The sequence below is a fragment of the Gymnogyps californianus genome, chromosome 5 (assembly GCF_018139145.2).
Source record: "Gymnogyps californianus isolate 813 chromosome 5, ASM1813914v2, whole genome shotgun sequence".
Taxonomy (NCBI): domain Eukaryota; kingdom Metazoa; phylum Chordata; class Aves; order Accipitriformes; family Cathartidae; genus Gymnogyps; species Gymnogyps californianus.
Window position 1 is genome coordinate 38565780 of NC_059475.1, and position 21907 is coordinate 38587686.

Here is a 21907-nt window from a genome sequence, read left to right on the forward strand (position 1 = left end):
ATCAAGAGCTCTGAATGGAATATGTCTTTATAAAGAAGCAATTAAAAAAGGGATGCAGAACAGAAAGGTACCTTTGAGTTTATATCATCCGGTGCCTCAGCCTAGCAGGCCGTAACACAATTCTTTTAAAAAATGAACAAAGTTCACCTAAAAGTTTTGTTTACCTCCCTCCATCACCGCAAAAAACCCCAAACATCTACTTACAATCACAGATTATCAGGGACATCACAGAAATCCTACAAGTGGGTAAATGAGAACCAGTCCCACCTTTATGTAGACGACTGAGCGGCTGTTTTCATTCCTGCACTCCGGTCTCGTAAAGGTGTATTACTGCTGAGAGAGACACATACATACAGCATCATGGTAACCAATACCCTTACTTCCTCAAGCCAGATGGTAGCAAAAGCAGAAGACGCAACACCACTTGATTCTTTTGAGACTCTGTGCCTCCAAACTCTCTCCAAGAGGTATAGAAAATTAAGTAGGAGGTGGCACAAGAAGGCACCAAAGAGGCATAATGATGGATGGGTTAGTGTATATTCCAGGTCAAACAATTTTTTCTTGTTCTGACAAGCGCAATTCCAGATCTAGCAGCTAATGTCCTAGTAAACAGTATGGTGGGTCCCAGCTAAACTTTGCTCACAAGAGGATGTTAATTCAGAAGTGAACCTACAGTACCGCAAGCTGGAAAAATACAACTCAATGTAAGACATTTCTGTACTGCAATTCTGTGTGTGAACGGCTGCAGACAGTTGGTAGACTACTTTAAACAGGCATGCAAGAAAACAACCATATATTCAAGAACTGCAGCAAATTAAAACGAATTGCCGCTTATGTTTCCTTAGCATTTTGGATCAAGACTATACTGATAAGAAGTTAATAAAATAATAATGCAAGAATCGGTGGACATTGGGGACATTCATTCTCTAAGCATTTTCTTAACAGCCAAGAGCAGCAGTGTTCCCTTAAAGTGCTTTCCCCCAGACCCTGTATGGACAGCTGGGGGTGCTTCTGGGAGATGCCCCAGGGAGGGAAAGACATCCCAGTAGAAGGTGGTACAGCCCTGTCAGGGCCTCTCTGAGTGAAGAGCAACAGCTGGGGACCCACTCAGAGAGGTTCTCATTAGAAGAGTTCCAAAATCTGAAAGTCGTTGTTGTTTGAGAACATATAAACTTGAAAATAAGGATGGACACCACCACATTAAGCAGCACCATCCAAACAACGAAACTTTACCGAAAAGCAACTGAGAACTGCTTGGGAAGACTGCCGCTGGAGTCATCTTTTTGAAACAGGAAATTTTGAATCTCAAAGAGATCCACAGAGAAACTTAGGAACTGCCAGATGTTATAACAAAGCCCCAGAGAGACCACATTTGCATTTGTGGAAAGTTGTATTTATTACTTCAGGACACTGGGACATTCATAGCAGTAAGAACTACTACTTCTGCATAGCAACGTTGAAAATCATAGTCTTGAGAGGTCAGCTTAATTCTTACGACCTTTTAGATATGTTTAGATGTTAAGACCAGTTATTACATGCGCTCTTAGACTTTTATTTGCAGGTTGAACTATTACAGTTTCTTCTGTCATTCCCCACAGATTTCTTGTTCCAGACACCTCACCTCTCTAGACTCTTTCCCACTGGCCTACATCTTTTTTTGAAATGCAATGCTCGAGTCTGGACTCACAGCTTCATCTATGGAACCAGAGTCAACTGGAAGAACTACTTGGTCGGTCACTGGAACAGGCTCCACAGGGAAGTGGTCATGACACCAAGCCTGTCGGAGTTCAAGGAGTGTCTGGACAATGCTCTTAGTCATATGGTTTAGTTTTAGGTAGCCCTGTGAGGAACAGGGAGTTGGACTCAATCCTTATGGGTCCCTTCCAACTCAAGATACTCTATGATTCTTTGACACTTTATAGACCTTACAGTGAACGCTCCTGCTTATACAGCTACTGCCATACGTGGATCTTTTCCAACTGCTCAGCAAAAGACAAGAGCTTCAGTTCAACATCTACCATGTTCCTCAATCTTTCTTGTGGAGGGGAGAAAAAAAAAAAAAAAAAAAAAAGACATTTGACATCTGAGTAACTGATTATTCCCACTTAATGGGGGATTTTTGTACTTACTACTTTCAAGCTATTTCTCCAATACGGTAAGATCATTTTAAATTCCAATCCTGTCTTTCAACACTTGCAGGTCTCTTAGGTTGACACCCACCAAAAGTCAGAATGTACATTCTGTGTGCCATCACTTTAGTCCATTAAAATTGTTTGAGACCTAACACAGCCTCCCTTCACTCCTCCGATTAGAACTAGAAAGATACAAACTCCTTTGAATACACTTCTACAATCATTTTTGTGTTCCTACATCTTACTCTATTTCCATGTAAACTTAATTTCCTTAGTTCACCCATGACTAACATCACCTGAGACAGTATCAAAGGCACCATTAAAGTTGAGATATATCTGCCAGTTCCAACTTATTCATATGGCCTAATACTTTATCACAGAAACAAGTCAACTGGTTTGAAGTTGGGTTTTTTTGTTTGGGTTTGGTTGGGTTTTTTTTGTTGGTTTTTTTTTTTTTTTGAGTTCCCTCTCTGTTTGTTCCATTGTTTGTCCAATATTTTGGCAAAGAAAAATCATTAAAAAAATGAAATTAAAGAACGTTGGTGAGAAGGAGCAGCCCACATTCTCCAGGGAAAGGGGAACTGGTTTGAAGGACTGCAGTTTGGAGCATGCATAGTTTCTTTCACCAGTTTGTGTTGTTTCACATTTAATTTATGCCCACCTCTTGCATTTGTGCTGGCAGAAATGACTGATTTCCCTGTGCACTTTTCTTCCTTATGACAGCACAAGTGCTTATGTGGTAGCACAGTGAACTAGGCAAGAGAATTAATCCAGGTTTAATGCAGTTTAAAAGAACAAAAATAGTAATTAGTTTTGTTTTTATTCAGATCAGCTCCCTGACTCGGTTCCCTACACAGCTGTGTGTCAGCACATGGGAAGGAAGAGCAGGGGTAACATTAGGGCTGCCTTAGGCACCAGCAGTTTACAAGGATCATGAAACTGTGGGTTAAAGACAGAACCTGAAATGCCAGGAGCTTTCATGAAACAGTGAAATTGGCTGACTGAAGACATGGCACAGAGCCAATCTAGACAAAATTTTTCAAAATCAAAACTTGCAACAAAGAACCAGACTGAATAAAAAGTGGTAAAACAGAAGAGTTCATATGGGGCTTCTCCTTGATAAGAACAAATGTGTCTCAAGAAAGGAGCAAATTTCTTAGTATACTGACTCCATTATTTGTTGGGTTAAACAGAGGCATAGCAAAAAGGCAGGTTAGAAGTTAGGCTCTGTTGGACTGCAGTATGATTTCTGCACTAAATCAGAACCCACTGCATACAGGAATATACAAAAATATTATGCAGTGCTATTACTGTAGTACATACTACGTAACCAGAACACACTAAGTCACAGCAGCTACTCTGGCATGACATCTCACAGGAACCTGATTTTGCCTTATTAGCATGAACAATCACAGATGCTCTATAAGGACAAACTCTGCAAGTACTAAGTACTGATCACTGAAAAACCAGATGTTAAACGGATTCATAATTCAGTGTACAGGTTACCAGAGAGAGAGGATATTACTACAGTATTAGTTGAAAGTGTTTTTAAAAAACAGAAAACTTTCAGCTAACAGCCAGCACATAGTACTCTTGCCACTGGGTTACTCCAACTAGTATACCTCAGTATGCTCTTAAATCATGTTTTCCAAATCCTCACAGTTCCATTTCCATTCCTCCTCACATAACTGGTATTGGTACAAACTGCAAATTTCTGCACATTACAGTCATCTATTAAATGGAATATTCCAAAAGAGAAGGAGGGAACAAAGTCAAGTCTCTCAGGCTGAAGATTTTCAATTTTCTGAACTGCAACCTGCAAATCCACATCTGGAAAAAAAAAAGGGGAAGTAAACTCTTTATCGTGATGTTCCTTTATATTACTTTAATGCTGGGGAAGAGTACAAAAGCAGAGTAATACAATGGGATAAGACATAACATCAAGAGATTAAAGCATTCTATTCCATCCATCCAAGGTGAATCAACTTTCTCTGCTAAGTATAAATATTTTTTTCAGTCACTCCAAATGCGTGAGCAAAATCACTTACCAGCAAAATGCATAATTCTTTTAAGAATGGACTATATCAGGTTCTGGGGATATCAGAATCTCTGTAAGGGCAGAGAGACCTCTGAAAAGTATTACACCAATGTTTTACTTGAGAGAAAACAAGAACTGTGTGAAAGTAGTAAACCATCTGTTGGCAGTGTCCTGATATTTTCTAGCAGTTAACTAAATACAGTTTTCTTTCTGGCAAACAACACAAGCTGAACACGTTTCTGACATACTGCATACTTCTTCGCAGGAATCCTCCAAGATTTAAAAGCATCACCCATTTCAAAATGGGTGAGCCCAATAAAGCTTGCAAAACTGCGAAGAGTCCTGCAAACTGAAGAAATTATGAAAAACTGGTCTGCTCCAGTGTTTTGTTCAAGGGATGTTATCATCTCAGGAATTATTAAAAATGCCATCAATGGCTTTTATCCCCCCACTATGTTTGACTGCTTAGCTCTGCACTCCTGACAGAATTCAGGAAAAAAAAAAAAAAAAAAACACAACACTGCAAACAGATCTTGTATGTTTGAAGACTTTTTTTTTTTTTTTTTTTTAATTAATGGCTTGTTGTTTAGTCTCACAGAAATCTGAGAAAAGCTAGAAGGGGAACTACTGGCTTTTTCCTCTCCCTTGATGCTTTCACAGTAATTTGCAATCAGTGATCAGTGGTAGAAGTATTCTATTTTAACAACTAGAAAATTTCCATTAAACATGGAGGTGGTGGGGAGAAATAGACTTGTCAAATGATAGCCTGTTGGGAACGAGATACTCCTCTTTCAAAGTAAAGAAAAAAAAAAAGAAAAGAAAAAAGAAAGAAGAGAAGATATTGCTTCCCCCTCTGCACTCCTTCCAGGGACCAAGTTGTGACTTCTTGAGAATGTGAAAGCTTTCCTTAGGTTTATGAACCTGGACAAACGAGTAAGTTTTAGATTAAAATCTCTTACAGATCAGTGTGGTATTAATCAATGTATGGGATACCTGTAAAACACATAGTAACATTTTACAGTTCTACACTAAATTCTGAGATCAACAGTGTAACAGCACAGCGAGGGATTAAAGAGGGGAACCTAGATAGCCAAAATAAGCAAAAACATCCTTCTCTAGTTCTTTCTATTATGTGTTTTTACATTTTCCCAAAAGAGAGAGATAGTGGAATACCTTTCTCTTAATGTTTTCACTTCAAATAATTACGTATGTTTTGCATGCCTGAACTGAGACAATACAACATGGAGGCATGAGAAGGTGGACCAAACAGTGGCACCTAAGCTTACATAAGAAACATCCTATCCAAGGAGGGGGGATGGGACAGGACAATACAACACAAAGACTCTGCAACATTAATTTGATAAATTTAGGAGTGATTCTATGCTTCTTGCACACAGAACTTACATTTATAACCCGTACGCATCTACCCATTTCATGTGTCAAAGTAGGAAGGCTGTTTAAAAAACCAACAAAACCAAAACATACAATGTACATCTTTGATTAGATTGGTCCCAGAAGATACCAGCTCAATCAATGTATCAGATATCCTTCCAATCTTAATCTCACTTGCAACTTTACTGTGAATAATTTACATTGTCTCTAAACAGTGGGCACAGCTATGGACCCTGAAATAACATCATCTCTCAATATATCTTCACAGGCTTAGACAAAGATCATTATAGCACCAAAAGTACACCGAATTTAGAAATATACATTTTCAAATGGACCAAGAGTTTCAATCTCCCCTATCAAATTCAGAAGTATAATAATTGACAACATCCACAGCAACAAATCCTCTGCAACGATTCTGTGCCAAAAATCAACTTAATATATCCCCATCTAGCACTGAGCTGTAAACATTGATACTACAAACAAAATGACTTCTCCAACCTTCAAATTATTTACTGCCAGAAGCCATCTAAAAAAATACAAGAAAGTATTTTACATGGCAACACTCAGATAAAATGGCATCCAACTGAAAGAACAAGCACATATCCCATACAGTCTTATGATTTTTATCCCACAAATACTTTCTGCGACAGCAACAAGAAGAAATAGATTGCATCTTTAACTAAGACATCTGAATACAACGTAAGAGAAAACAACTGCCAGCCACACATCCCTGGTTGTGGTGTGAAGCCACAACAAGCCTTCTAAGAAAAGGAATCCATGTAGATACATACATGTTTATCTCAAATGTAATATTCTTTTTCCAGCATAAACAGCCTCATGAAAATCATCCCCATGTGCAAAACCAAACCACCACTACACAATAGTAGTGACCCATACAATTGCTCAAGGACAGAAATATCCAGTTACAGGTAGGAAAATTGTTTCACAAAGAAGTCAATCTAGTCCTGTCCTCTGCCAAAAGCAGCTTTTCAGCACCAGCTTATAGAATCACAGAACAGAATCACAGAATGCTTTGGGTTGGAAGGGACCTGAAAGACCACCTAGTTCCAACCCCCCTGCCATGGACAGGGACACCTTCCACTAGACCAGGTTGCTCAAAGCCCCATCCAACCTGGCCTTGAACACTTCCAGGGATGGGACGTCCACAACCTCTCTGGGCAACCTGTTCCAGTGCCTCACCACCTTCACAGTGAAGAACTTCTTCCTTACGTCTAATCTAAATCTACCCTCTTTCGGTTTAAAGCCATTACCCCTTATCCTATCACTACACATCCTTGTAAAAAGTCCCTCTCCACCTTCCTTGTAGGCCCCCTTCAGCCACTGGAAGGCTGCTATAAGGTCTCCCCAGAGCCTTCTCTTCTCCAGGCTGAAGAACCCCAACTCTCTCAGGCTGTCTTCATAGGAGAGGGGCTCCAGCCCTCTGATCATCTCCGTGGCCCTCCTCTGGACTCACTCCAACAGGTCCATGTCCTTCTTATGTTGGGGGCCCCAGAGCTGAATGCAGTACTCCAGGTGGGGTCTCACGAGAGCAGAGTAGAGGGGGAGAATCACCTCCCTCGACCTGCTGGTCACGCTTCTTTTGATGCAGCCCAGGGTGCGGTTGGCTTCCTGGGCTGCAAGCGCACATTGCCAGGTCATGTTGAGCTTCTTGTCAATCGACACCCCCAAGTCCTTCTCCTCAGGGCTGCTCTCAATCCACTCATTGCCCACCCTGTATTTGTCCTTGCGATTGCCCTGACCTATGTGCAGGACCTTGCAGTTTAACTGTGGGATGCTATCAAATAAAGTGGTCAACATCCTTCATCTCCCAGTTTTTTGCCAATTCATCAGAACACTAATCCTACCCTAAAATTTGCAGCTGCACATCATCAGTATCAACACAGTGAGACTGGTGGGAATATGCACTAATTTTGGCAATAATCTACAGTTCACTGTGTTAATTCATTCTTGAAACCTTACCCTCTTCTCCGCAGATGCCCTTAGAAACAAGCCTGAAAACGACATTCTTAAACTTGATTATTCTTGAATCCTAAAGTGATGTCTTAGAGACAATGATGTGATGTGGCCTGTTACAATGAACCTACAGACTCCTTTCCAGAGCTTTGACCTTTTTCTTTCTTTATGCAACAGGACATGTAACCTCTACTCATCCTAACACCATGCTTTATTCAAAACTATTAGACTACTTGAAAGGCAAAGTAGTTTAACAATCATTGTAAGTAGTTAAAAGCAATTAGGTCCAGTCAGCAATTAACTGCTTATCACACCCTGCATTCAGAAAACTTTACAAGTATATCTTACGTTAGACCAAGTGATCTCTTTGCTATAGGCTTTTCCTTTCATATGTTCTGCGGACATAGAAGAACAATACAAAACAAAATTCATCAAAGTATCAGTAGCATTATCTCCAGAAAACCACCCACCTACAAAATCAGCTACATTAAAAGAAAAAGGTTAATAATATGAATGATCCAAATCAAACTTCACTTTACCTTTACTTTTTATTTCACACAGTCAGTGTGTAAATAAGCATGGCTTCAGAACCTGATACTTGTCCATTCATTAGACTAAACCACTATAACAATTTACTTCAAGCATGTTCATTTCATAGTGGCTAGCAAGATTTAGCAGAGAAGCTGGAGAACTTACACAGGTGGCTTAAATTCACAATACACATTTACAATGTCCACCACCTAAGGACATGCTTGCATGTTTAAGGTACCTTATAATACATATAATTACAGAAGAATTTATATAAAGACTTTTTAAGGCAAACAAGGTACTCAAAAACTTCAAGAAAATGACATTAAGACTCATTTCTGTGCCTGGTTCATTCACATTGAAAACAGCACTTTGGCATTAAGTGCATAATAAAGAAATATGCACACATTAAGTGCATAATAAAGAAAAAGCTCACTACATCTGCCTTAACAGACTTGCAATCTAGATAGTAACAGCAGTTACCCTGTGCACAGTTACAAGGAAGAAAAGATACAGGTGAAACAAAGGTATGTTTGTCAAAACAGTATGGGTACAGTCAAGAAACTTACAAAAGAGAGCAATCCCAGCTTCCAGTGAAGAAGGGAAGGGAGACAGAGAACATTCGTTGAAATAACAGTAAAAAATTAAGCGAGTACAATAACCCCAAGTGCAAGAGGCCCTTGATTTAGAAGTTCTTGGCAGGTGGCAGAGTTATGAAATATTTTGCCACAAGAGATTAAAAAAAAAGTTCTCCACATTCTAGATGAAAAGGTAAAACTTGTTTCTTCAACCTATATATAACATCACCATCTCCTAGCAGGAGAGCAGAGAGAACCCACAACGTACCAGAAGAAGAAACAGAGTACGAGCTGTGGGGAAAAAAAAAGGGGGGGGGGGGATGGGGGGCAAAGCCCCACTTCTCCAAGCGCTATGATGATATCAGAAGAGGAATAAATAAATTACACTGGCAGTATATATCTCCTCATTTTGTTCAGCCTCCACAGCTTTCCCCTCATGCACTGAGGAAGTCGTTTCATCACAGAAGGCAGCCTGGTCAAGCACAATTTACTATCTTGGCTCTTCCTACTTACCTTCTTGTTCTTCATGTGCCTGGAAATAGCTTCCACTGACAAAACCCAAGAGCCTGCTATGACTTCTTACAACAAGGGGGGGGGGCACAGAATATAGGGTAGGTATTCTGTCTTTCACATCACTTACTCTGTTGCCTTCTCACTGTTTCTCAGCTGTGATCCTCTGCACGCCCTATCAGCACCTCACTGGTGACTTTGGTTCTTTAGACGCTACTGTTTGCCTGCTGTACCAAGCACATGTTGTTGGCAGAGACCCTCAGCCCCAACAATGAAAAAAGGACGGTATGAATACCAGTTAAGAAGGATGGATCTTTAAAACTTACCCAGTAGAGATGAGGAAGATCAGAATTACTTGCTGCAGCCCTGTAAATATGGTCAAAGATATGCATGGGATAAGCATAATACACTTTGGTCTGTCCTTCTTAATTGCATTTTAAAACGAGAATACTTTCTATAAAACACTCAGGGAACTCTACTTCTGTCAGACACAGATACAATATGTTGCAATTCCTGCAATCGGCATTTATCCTCAGAGATTATTCTGTGAGCAAGAGGTGAAACAGCTAATGCTGGTGACAGTTCAGGGAGTAAGTCTGTGTACAGTTATTACACTATTTTGTTTCATAAATAGTAATTTGCCATTTCCAGGCAACAGCGGCTGCAAAGTGGAGAACTTCACTGAGGGTTATCCTCACTCAGTGACTTCTCAGTGAAAAAGTAAACCCATTGTTTCAAGGCTATTGACTTCAAATGGATTCTACCCCCAAATGCCTCTTTTGGGCAGGGGAAAGGAGAAGTGTCCCCACTTCTTTGCTTTCCATCCAAGTACAAGAATATGAAAGTCATTTCTTTCTTCTCCTTCCACCTGACCCCTAGGCTGAGACAACGTGAAGAGGTACAATTCTCCCATCCAAGTGCAATCCTACATGCTCAGAGCCAGGAAAAGAAGGATCCTCCTAAGGACTTGAGCAAAACACACAAGTTGCAAAAGATCCCAGCCCAGCCAGGAAGGAAAGACTCTTCATTCTTCTCTGGCAATGGATATGAAATGGGGTTGTGGAAGAAGGCAGCACCATCCCCAACTAGGTTTCAGATATCTGAAAGGATACCTGGAGAAAAGCTATTCCCTCTCCAACACTGAACTTATAAAATGCCAAACACTGACTTTCAGAGCCTAAGAATTATTTTATTTTTTAAACCTGCAGCGTCCAAATAAAACCAAGCTATTGCTTCAGGAGCTGAATTGCTTGTTCCTTTTACTGCAGAAACATGGGTGCTAGTGGAGGCCAAGCCTCCACTCAGAAGCACTGAAGGTGCTCCACAAAGGTTATATTATGGAGTGTGCTTAGGGTGCGGTGAAATCCAGGCTTGGGCTTTACCAACCTGGACTACAGCTACGCCAGGGGCTGGCTAGACAAGGGGATGACTCAGAAAGACATGGGAAGCAGTTCAGTGATAGACTCTTGTGCCTTAATGGTCTTGCCAAGTACAAAAATAATTTGTTCATGCTTTAAGAGTCTTGGGATAAGCCTCCTTCCTCAATTTATGTGCAGCTGTCTCTAAGACATATTAATGTAAATAAAAGAAACTTTGAAACTTAAAACTCCCACCAAAAAATCAGACCCTAAAGAGGAAATAAGACCATAGGAGGGCCTATGACTAATAGCTGGAGTACAGGATTCCACTGCTTAATGAGATTGCTAGATAGAGAATCTGAAATGTGGGAATATATGCGATAGACCCAGAGACGGGGCTGTGGTAGCAAAAGATCTCAGGAAGCACGTGGGATCCAGTAGCTGAGGTACAAAACAAATTAGATTCTTTTAAGGGACTGAGACTGGATCAGTTTCCATATAAATCAAATTCAGAGAACTGATGAAGTGCCAGAAAGGAAGGCTCAAGTGGAATGTGACTAACCCAATTGCGTACATTTCTGCCAACAAAATAGTTGCTGTTCTCACCTTATGAACTACAGCACCAAATCTGGAGAATACAGTTATACAATATCCTTGCTAGACACTATTTCAAAACCTACTACAACTCCTACAAAAGTTAGAAAGAATCGACTGAAGTATTGAAAGAGCCACCTCAATTTCTTCTTGTAAATAAATCATAATTCAACTAGATAAACTAATACTTCACAAATAAAACCTCAGAAAAAGCAAGTGCAGAAGAGAACACCTTCATTTTCAACAACCATTTTTCATCTACTAGTGCCATAATACTGCTTTTCAAGTAGTTTGTGTTTAAAATCTGATTTTCTTTGAAACATTTCTGTACTACTTTTTGCCAGCCACTCAAAGTTTTTCCCTCAATGACAGTATTTACCCATATATAAATTCAGGCCAAAACTGAACTGGCAACAACATGCTGTTCCTCACCATTCTTGCCATATTCTTCATCCCCTCTCAATGCATTCAGATTCTTACTTTTACCAGTACAGAAAATTTTTTCCAAGTTCCTTCAATCCGTTTAATGAGGAAGAAAAGAAAACTGCTCTCCTGGAAGAGAGTTCCTAGTATCGTAAAGGCTCAAAAGTAGAAGGCCATGTGCAAGTGTAAAAAGAAGGTAAGTTTTACTGACTTCACAATATAATTTTTCTTTTTGGAAAGCACAGTGAAAACCCTTAAGTCTTTTGGTGATCTCATTGCACTGAGACCCCATGACTCATTCCAATCCCAGCAAAAAATTGCTGGGGAGACAGATGTTTTGTTTATGATGAATTAATTCCTTCAGCATGTCTCGCTCATAAAAATATCAGGCTTCACTTTGTATGCAGAAGATAAAGCATAACAGTCATGCTCCTGCCTTACTCTTTTCTAAATACTATTGTGTTAAAACTGAAATGGCAGTGGATGCTGCCGATGCTTGAACAACTTATTTAGGAAAAAGAAAACACTGCCTTGCCAATAAAGACTTAATTTCCCAGTTATGATCTGTACAAATGTATAACTTCTAGATATTCAGGTTTCTGGCTTTAAAGTTTACTTCCATAGGTCTTATGCAGCAAAAACTATTATTATTTGTTTCTTGTGACATAAAATTAAAATAAGGCCCAAGTACAGTTTATTAACAGATAATGAAATTGAAAGAAATAACTTTCAGCATTGTTCAGTTTGACATCAAACCTCAAAACAGTAGAGTGTCTTAATTTAGACAGTTTTGTTAGTTAACTAATTTTTTAAAAGTCTTTCTCACTACACACTTGAATAACATCAGTGAAGTTACACTAACTTAAGAGAAGTAACTGCTACATGATGTTTGCCTCTTCCCCGTGTAAATAAAATATTTATTTTCATCTACCCCTAAAATGCACAGAATCCCGGTATCAATCAGTTTAACAGGAGGTAAATTTACTTATGAAGCACACTTGTGTTCTCCTCCCCCACCCTCTGTCATCACAGTATCCTCCTTCCCACATGGCTCATTGTTTTCTAACATAATACTTCCTCCTTCCTATCTGGTTTCTTTTGTAACACTGCTCTAAGGTGTATCTAATTTGCATCCCAGTGAAGAAAACCTGGTACTTCAAAACATTAATGAAAGCTAAGTACCCATACCTTAGTAAAACCCATGGAACTGGAAACCAGCTCCAAACACACTGTCAGAAACTCCTCACTTCAAATTATTTTATTTATGCTCAAATATATTACATTTCACTTGCATTAAGGGGATCTCGGGTCTTTATTCAGTGCTCTAGATACTGTTCAATACTGCAGAAGAAAGGTCTTTCTCACAGCTTTCATACCAAATGCAAGAAGAGACATGCATCCTTGCAGTTGAAATGTTAATCTGGAAAAACCGTACGGCAATTAACCAAAAAATGTATGCCTTTACTCATCTGAGCTACAGATGTAGCCCAAACTAAGACTAGTAACCGAGAAACAGATATAACCTGAGCTGGTGATGTAAGAGTTTAGTACCACTGTACGATGCATGTAACTAGTTACTTAGTAAACTGTATGCTTCTTTTGACACGAAAAATACAAACCCCAAAACCCACTATAATCACCACCTCCCTACCATCCTTGATTTTCTACTTTTGCAGCAAAGCAATCAACATGCAACTGTTAAATTCAGGTTTATTAAGGGCATTGTCAGCTATCTGACAAAGAAAAGTACAGAACACAACAGCTAGAGGTCAGTTATATCATATACTGGTTCAATACACCAACACGTCCATCAGCCGGTCACTGCCTGACAGCCAGAGAACTGCTGGGTTTAGAGAAGTGATTTTGTCACATTGCATTCTTCCCAATAAGTTTGAGATTAATCTAGTTTCAGAGCTATGAAAAGCAATATTAGAATTATCCCATTTTTTTAATCTACCTTAAATAATGTAAATCAGCAAGCAAACTTCTCCCAAATGGAACCGGTGGTTGTGGTATATCAGAGAAAATATTCTCACAAAACCATTTGCTTTACATAGCGCCCATAGTAAGATAAATATATAGCACTACTAACTTCATTTATTTATGTACAGCCAACAGCAAAAAACAGGTCTTATTATGCCACATAAAGTAAAATTAGTATGGAAAAACTCTCAGACTTTTTATTGTTGCTGTAAGCCATATGATCTTTGGCACATCAATTAGATGAACAAAGTTATTCACATACTAATTCTTATTTAGCATAAAGGAGAAAGAAAAGACATAGATACAGAAGGGAATAGTGGAAGTAATCCTCTTTTCTCAGCCAAGGTTTAAATGTAGACTACAAATCTGCACAAAGACATCTGCAAACAAGCAATGACAAGCTGTTATTTCCATAACATTCAATCTAACCAAAAAAGAAAATTGTTCGTTCAAAGTATCAGCAGGGGTACATGAACAGAAATATTAAAATTGTACAGCACCTCTTATTGTTATAGAAAAGAAATTTACAATAAGCATGTCAAAGAAATAGCTAGTCAAATTTTTTAAAAGCTATGTTTTATGGTGTCAAAAAAGATTGCCAATATGTTCATGATCTTTCTGTGCTAGAAAATATCCTCAGTCCAGCCTTCTGCTCATCTGACAACCACCGATGCTTCTGCTATGTTTTACTCTCGCAAAAAACCTTACATTTAAATAGGCATTTTAAACTGTTGTATTAAGTATCTTAATTTTAAAGCTAAAACCTTGCATAGGTTTTTTCAGTACCCTGACAGGCCTTACTGGCCCTGCCTAGTCCCCCCAGGGCTCCCCCCCACCCTGCCCACAGCCCAGGACCCCATGTCAGCCCCCCAGGGCCATCAGCCCCTGCCGCAGCAGGGCCAGTCTCCTGCTCCCCACAGCCCTGCCCTGCTCAGCCTTGGGCCTCACCAAGCCGGGCCCACATCCCAGCCTGGCCTCGGCCTGTCCCTACAGCCCTGACTGACCACGGCTCCCCTCAATGGGCCTGATCCTGCCCCCCACCTGCCAGTGGGCCGATGTCCTGGCCTGGGCTTGTCATCCCCAGGGAGGTGCTCAATGCCCCAGGCTGGGGCTGTCCCCCAGCCCCAGCCGCAAGCCCCAGGGGAGCCCCCGCCGCTCCTGGTGCCCCGGCCACAGAGAGCCACCAGCCCACAGGGCGCCTGGGCAGGTTTAACCAATGTGAGAAACAAAAGGACAACTCAAAACCATCAGCAACTGTTTGCACAAGGAACATCAACAAGAGCTTGAGTAAACGTACTAAGATCGTACTGACTCAAGCCTTTTGCTATCAAACAGTTATTCCAAGCCTCACTGTGACAGGGAAAGGGAAAACCAAAGGAATCGAGCAAACAAAATTGATTTTTACTTGCTTTCGGAAGGTTTTAAGTAATGGACCGCAGATCACGAGAGAGACTACCGTGGAAGCTACCAATAAAGGACAGCCAACCCATGAGAGCAGAGAAGCACAAGGAAGGAAACGGTTAGGAACACCTAACCATTGCTTGCGCACAGTAACATCTTCGATTCAGCAGCAGTAGCCAGCCTGAGCTAGTTTTCTTTTTCAAAGAGAAGGTAATTAAGCAAGAGACCGCCTAGCACAGCAGCTCAGCAGTGGGAAGGAACACAGCACACAGCTGAAAGCTATACCACTGAATCAAAACCTTTGTGCTTATTTGTGGCTAGCAAGGGCAGCAAGGACTTCAGAACTGCAGATGGAGATCTTCAGAGGGAGGGCTGCGAAACTCCTGCAGAACGACAGCAGCAGCCTGATTTGACTTTGACCTAGAAAGGCTACACCATCTCCCTTAGTCACCATGCCTCCTGTAGGCAAGCCTCAATGCACAGAGCTGAAGTGACTAATGACGTTCTTCGAAACACTCACCAGCATCGCAAGAACATACTTAGTCCTTCTGACAAACTCTGAGCTGAGGTTTAGTGGGAAAGAAAAATTATACCAGCAATTCTAGTCTAATAAGAGCACATTAAAAAATTTGTGCAGTGACATTGGCAAGAAATCTAAATTAGATAGGAGGCAAAGGACCTGCCAAGCCTTGCCAGTTCTTCCACTCAAAAGTACCCACTTTAACAACAGTACCATAATTAGAGAGCCCAATCATACTGGTGTCAATAAAAATTCCTTCTTATTCAAACACAATAGTTTATGCCTAACAGAAGTAACTGCTCAGACTGCAACTGATCCTTATGAGTATTTATCAACATCCTGGGGGCATAGTCCCATTCTAGTGAGAAGATAAAAGGAGCAGGCCAGAAAGGAGAATTATGCATGAAATGGTCTTGCTCCACAGTTCAATATGGTTCCCTTTCCATATGGGTCAGCAACAGGCAGTCTTCCGAATGTCAGGGAGACTCTAGTCCATAAACTTGAAGAAATTAAAAAAGAAATAAATCCTTGAACCTATAAGCATCTCTGAAGAAAAAAAACATTCAAATAGCTAGCATTGTTATTGTATAAGTGAAACTGTGAAATTAACATTTTAAATCAGATTTTTTGAGCAATTTGTGCAGTTGTTCAGAAAGAGTTAGAACCGTTTCACAGATCACTAGTATGTGTAACTATCAATAAGACACTGGCTACAAACTTTAATAGTTTGATTAATTCTACCTCTCAAAATGCTGACTGTATATAAAATAAGAGACTGCAACTTTTTCCTGAACAGTTATGAGAAATTTTGAGGTCATCTTTTGTAATAACCCTTAGTGAATTTCAAAGGTTTCATTATTTCCCACAGGTTTTCTCCACTTTTGGTCAGTGGATGTATGAAACGAAGAGCATAACTGCCCATTGTAAACAAGCACTGTTATACCCACTTATTGACAAAACAAACTGATTCTTCTCAGCCTTCTCTGTTGCATAAGGAGGCAACATTTTGAAATGGAAAACAGCAATAAAACAGAAATAAACTAGCACCATTGCCAGGCAAACTACCAGTTAAGAATTACCGATAGTAGGAGAACACCAAAACCAATGGATCAACTTATTTCTGGGGACAGGACTAGAGAGTGGGGAAGTTTTCGTTCTGAAAGAAGTTCAATTCATATTGAAACTCGGAAAAGATCTGGAACGCATTTCAAAAGATCCAGTCCCTAGCAGGGACAGCTCCAGCACACATTTACAACTGGTATTTCTCTAAGCAGTTTTTAACGCCACCCCAAGGTAACCTCCTTCTAGGGGTATCTTTCTCCCCAGGAGATAAGACCAGGAAATGTCATTCCTAAATCTGTCTAAACCAAAGGAAACCCATCACTTCATGCATGAGATACAAAAAAAACCCAAAGGGAACAAGCTATTCCTTGGCTTGTTTTAATATCCTTTAATCCTACTTACTACTAATGGCATTTATATCACTCAAGCCTCAGCTGCTGCATAATAGTTCAAACTCACAAACACTGCCAACGTGCATAAGTATCTTAAAAAGTAGTAATAAAACTAGTAATCTGACTTTTTAAAACCAGAAACTATTGTCCATGTGTTGATGTAAAAAATTAGTTTGAACAGCATTAGAAGAAATATAGATCTCAATCTTTTAAGCCCATATTTAAAACAGAAAAAATTTAAGAGCTTTCTATTTAGTACTTGATAATCTTGTCATCTAGTATTTGACAGATCAAACTGCTAGACATCTGTCTGTCCAAAAGACGACCATTTATTTGTTCTAGTTTCAGAACATACAGCTCATGTTTGACAGATACACGTCCTGTTTGCACCACACTTAATTACATTGCTCCGTCAAGCATTCCTCTATTACATGAGCATTCTGTATTACACAGCAGGTTCGTGCCCATGCTTGTGACACATAAGCATGAGGTAATTGCAGTGCTTATGCATAGGATAAAGGTACGCAACAGACTCATAGGTCACATGCATCCATGCTAGAATAGCTCAGCACTTTAGCAGCACGCAGTAGATGGTACATCGTATGAACTATAAATGGTGATGCATGGTGTTACAAGACAGACTCCTTTCCAGCTGCTAAAGAGATCCCACAAACTCACTAAAAGCAGTGCAAGGTGATTAAAGCAATCTACAAGCAATTGGACAAAATTCATGTCTATTTAAAAGTGGATTTGAAAACTGTCATTTATATTGAAGTTGTCATTTTCACTTAACTAAAAAATCCACAATGAGAGCCATGAAGCATCCAAAAGGAAAAGCAGACCAGAGACATGGTTAGAGCATATTCATAAAGAGAGGTTAGGTGAAGCACTAAATGAATCCAGTCACTCTCCAGTGACAGCTGAAATCAGATGAAAAACCTAAGATTCCAACTCATATTAATTTTTTCCTTATGGTTATTAATTTCTTCAAACATAAATTACAAGCATTCCTTCAGTTACAAAGTTTCTGCCCTGTAGCAAGCAAGTTCCAGACAGAAACAGCCAATTTTCCTTCTTTTCCAACATTAGGCTTAGACTGAACAGAATGTCTGGGATGATGAAACATGCTTACTAAGCACTGCCAAAAGAGAAACAGCCATGTAATATTCTGTGTAACTTCCTTTCAGTTTCTTGTGAATTACTGAATATGTGAATTAGTTACCTTGAAGAACAAAAAAGGAAATTCATTAAAAAGCATCCTTAAATTGTATGAAAAAGGAAGGTGCCAGTTACCATCTTCTAGCACAATCACACAAAACAAAAAGGTCATCTATGAGCAAAGAGCATACCTCTTCCTTTAAGCTAAAGCAGCAAAAGATATTATGAACTTCACTGACAAACAGTAACATTTTAGGCTAAGAAGTGGTTTAATAATACAAAGTGCTCCAAAATACCAAACAAAACAAAACAAAAAAAAAGAAAAATGGAAAGGTTAATCTTAAAGTAACCAGTGGTAATTCTATTCCAAGTAAATAAACAGATGCAAACTGAAAACCTACTGAAATAAAACACTAGATTTGGAAGTTCACATTCATAATTAGTATCTTTCTGCTGTCTCACGTAAGTTTCCCTCTTCCCATTCTTCTTCTGAGACAGCATTTCCACATATGATGATAGAGGGGTGACATGGTTTGTCTCCAGTATACCCATGCTATTAAACCAACAAGAAAAAAGGGGGGGGGGTGGGGGGAAGAAATTCCATTTGCAAAGGCTAGACTTCCAAGCTGTTCTCACTTGGGCATAGTGACGGTATCCATAGGGGAAGATTCCCTTTCTCCTCCTCCTCTATTTCAAAATGGCCCTTCTTTGATTACCTTCATAAACTTGTTTTGCCAAATTGGAAATATATAGGAACATTGCTGTGGCCACTGGTGGAAAATGGTAGGCAAATGGACCTTCTTCAGTTACTCTGAAACTAGGATATGGAAAATAATGCAGAAAAGAGGATCCTTTCTGTTTCCAGAAGACAATGTAAAGTATCTGCACTACCAGTGAAGTCTAGAATTTAGAGTAGCTCATAGAAATAATCTGCATTAGGCAACCAGCACTGGCATTATGCAAGCTTCAGTATGTCATCAATGCTCTTCTTTTAAAACTTAATCATGAGCTCAAATCACTAAACAGGATTGATGCCTACTGACCTGTAGATTAAAAAAACCTGCTTGCAATGAAGCATTCGGCTGCCTTAGGAGATTGCATTTTTAGAGAACCATTTCCTGGCAGTCTCACTTTTGCATACGTTAACAGAAGATCTCAGAATTCTTCTTCTATGAGAGGAACCACCACCTCCACCTCAGAAAGGGGAAAAAAAAAATCATGCAACTAACTTTATCAATGTAGTCATAATTCCAGTGTCTGCCAGGAACTGTCTGTCTCTTAGAAGTTACTGCAATGTTTCTTTTTATTATGCAGTTTAAGAAAAAAGTTCGTCTCCATGCTAAATCAGCACCAACACCCTTTATCTTTTAACATCATTATGATAATCCAGACACAAAGAAAAATACTGGTTTTTTCACTACAGTACTGCATTCTGTTCAACACCTCTACTCCAACTCAGTCAAGCTGTAACTCCTGTCCTGTGCTTACCGTTTGTATATACTTTTGAGGAATCACCTGAGCAATTCAAATCCCCAAATTTCATTCCACAACCTGAATACAGAGAAGAGATAATGATCTTAGCTGACATAGAAGATTAAATCATTTATCAAATTCCCCAATTTATGGATCTTCAGTATGTAACTTTTTTTTTGGGGGGGGGGGGGGGGGGGGGGGGGGGGAGGGGGGCAGCCCTATGCAGGTGGTATAGAAGAAAAGGAATTAAGAGCAAAGCATTGGATCCAAATACCATAGCCTTGGAACATTACTCATTCTGATCCACACAAGTCTGCATTTCTTGGCTTTTGGGGGTGCTCCCTGAAGGAGAGGAGGTAACAGAGAAGTGACCAATTGCCACTTCTTACATAACTTTCATTCCAAAAAAATGCTTAAACTAACGACATCTTTGAGCCTGTTTCTTCCAATACAAATATATTAATAGACTGCATTTTTGAATACTTCATAAAACAAGAACAATAAATCCATTTTGTTTGAAGAACAGTGTCTTGATGAGAGAGCAATCTCAGGCAGTTTTACAGTTTTAATAAAATGCCCTCATTGCTATTACTCAACAACACACTGTCAATGAGAATGGTAATTACCTTATTTTCCTTACCTTACTTAAGGAGAAGGGGTGGGGGAAACTCACAACACTGCAATCACACGATTGAAGACGGTGGTACAATCTCGGTATAACTTCAAAATACAAATGGGGGAGTGTAGGTGAAAGGGAGAACAAAGGCCCCATCTGAAACAAACACCCACAACCTCTTCAAGTTACCTGAGTTTCATAAACACACTCATACAGTTCTACCTCGTTAGGGACTTTTAAATCAACACTGAACAGTTTACTTGAAATCAACAGGCTATTCTAGCTACTACTGCTGTCCTCAGTGATGATGGAATCAGATGAATTGCATCTTCCCTTCAAGCCCATGTAATTTGTTTTTCATTCTCCTATTTGTCAACATCCAAAAAGATTAAGAGTAGACTTCAGCCCTACTCCCTGGCTATACTATTACTCTGCCAGCAGATTACAGGATTTTTTCACACAATGCTCTCAAACCCAGTCAGCATGGACTCTGAAGCTTTCACAAGAAGGTTGCCCATTTCTCTCCTCCCTTGTACTGCAAAGACGATGCTAGCTATGTTTCACATGCAGAGAGAAAGAACTAGGCCCCTCAAACACCACCAGGTTTTCTCTGCCTTCTGTTAGGAGGACTCACCCTTCTCAGGATCTTATTTCCCAGTAGTCAAGAAGCCAGCTCGTACAGCTGTGTTCCCACTGAGGAGACATGCTTGCAGTGTACCAGCACATTTGGTGCCTTATAAGTTTACTCTGACACCTGTGAGCTTGCCTAAAATAAAGGATCTGTTTGCTGAGTGTTCAAATGCAGTATTCCTTGTAGCTTTTGCAAATACGTTAACTGCTTCAAGGTATTTGACACCCAATAAGCCCGAGGTACAAACAACTGAGGAAGGCATACACGGAAACTCAAATTGCTACTCATCTTATAATTGCCACAAGTTCCTGCTCTTCTACTCTAAAAGCAAGTAGCCTTGTTAAATAAACTATGTAAATCAGACTCAAGATCAAACCCAAATGTTTACTGTCCTTTAGTTGTCTTTGCTGCTACACAATAGAATTATTTACTGCTCTGATGCCTTTTCACAACTGCAATAAGAACAATTCAGATCTAGTATTTCCTCATACGCAGCTCTAGAGCTGTCTTCACCAGAAACACAATTCTCTCCTCTGTTCATTTCTGAAAGGAAAGAAAAATGGCTTAACTCAGGGGTTTTGAGCCCTGTTACAATACAGTGGGAAGGGCAGAGAGCTGTGAGAACGTACACTCTAGTCAAAAGGAAAGTATTTTTAAACAAATTTTCATCAACTAGAAACTTGTCCTAGAATTGTTAAAAACTTATTCAGATTACTGTTACTAATCTTTTGTGATCAGTACTCTTCACTGCAATGTGCATGACATTCTACACCTTGTTAAACATTAAGGTTTTGTACATTTTTGCTGGTAGCTTAGCATTTTTTTTCTTTCTTTAAAGTCTTCTCCTTTTAATATTAAACTTTCACACGAATCATGCTTTAACCTGAGTAGGCATCCTGCTGCATCTACAGTCCTTTTAACCACTCGTACTCAAGTGAAATTTGGTGAAGGGATGGAACAGGAGATAAAAGAAAAGCAATCCAAGTACACGACACCAGGATAAGGAGAAGGAAAATTGAGAAGGAGGAAAGAAGAGAAGGAAAGGAAGGGAAGTCCTATTAATTTTCATACGAAGACAAGCGTGCAACAGGGACAGGACAGACTTACAAGAAAGGAGGAATTTCTTCCTCCGAGAGGAAGAAAA

The 21907-nt window shown here is 39.7% G+C and overlaps 1 protein-coding gene across 2 annotated transcripts in view; it reads right to left on the bottom strand.

Annotated features, from left to right (window-relative positions):
- STXBP6 (syntaxin binding protein 6) overlaps positions 1–21907 on the bottom strand; it is a 127436-nt gene that overhangs the window by 90986 nt on the left and 14543 nt on the right. The window contains exon 1 of one of the 2 annotated variants that reach the window (XM_050898194.1): positions 9479–9499. The exons of the other annotated variant lie outside the window; for it this stretch is intronic. The gene's annotated coding sequence lies outside the window, so the exon portion shown is untranslated. Of the gene's footprint in view, positions 1–9478; positions 9500–21907 lie in introns of those variants that run through there. 2 annotated transcript variants of the gene reach the window in all.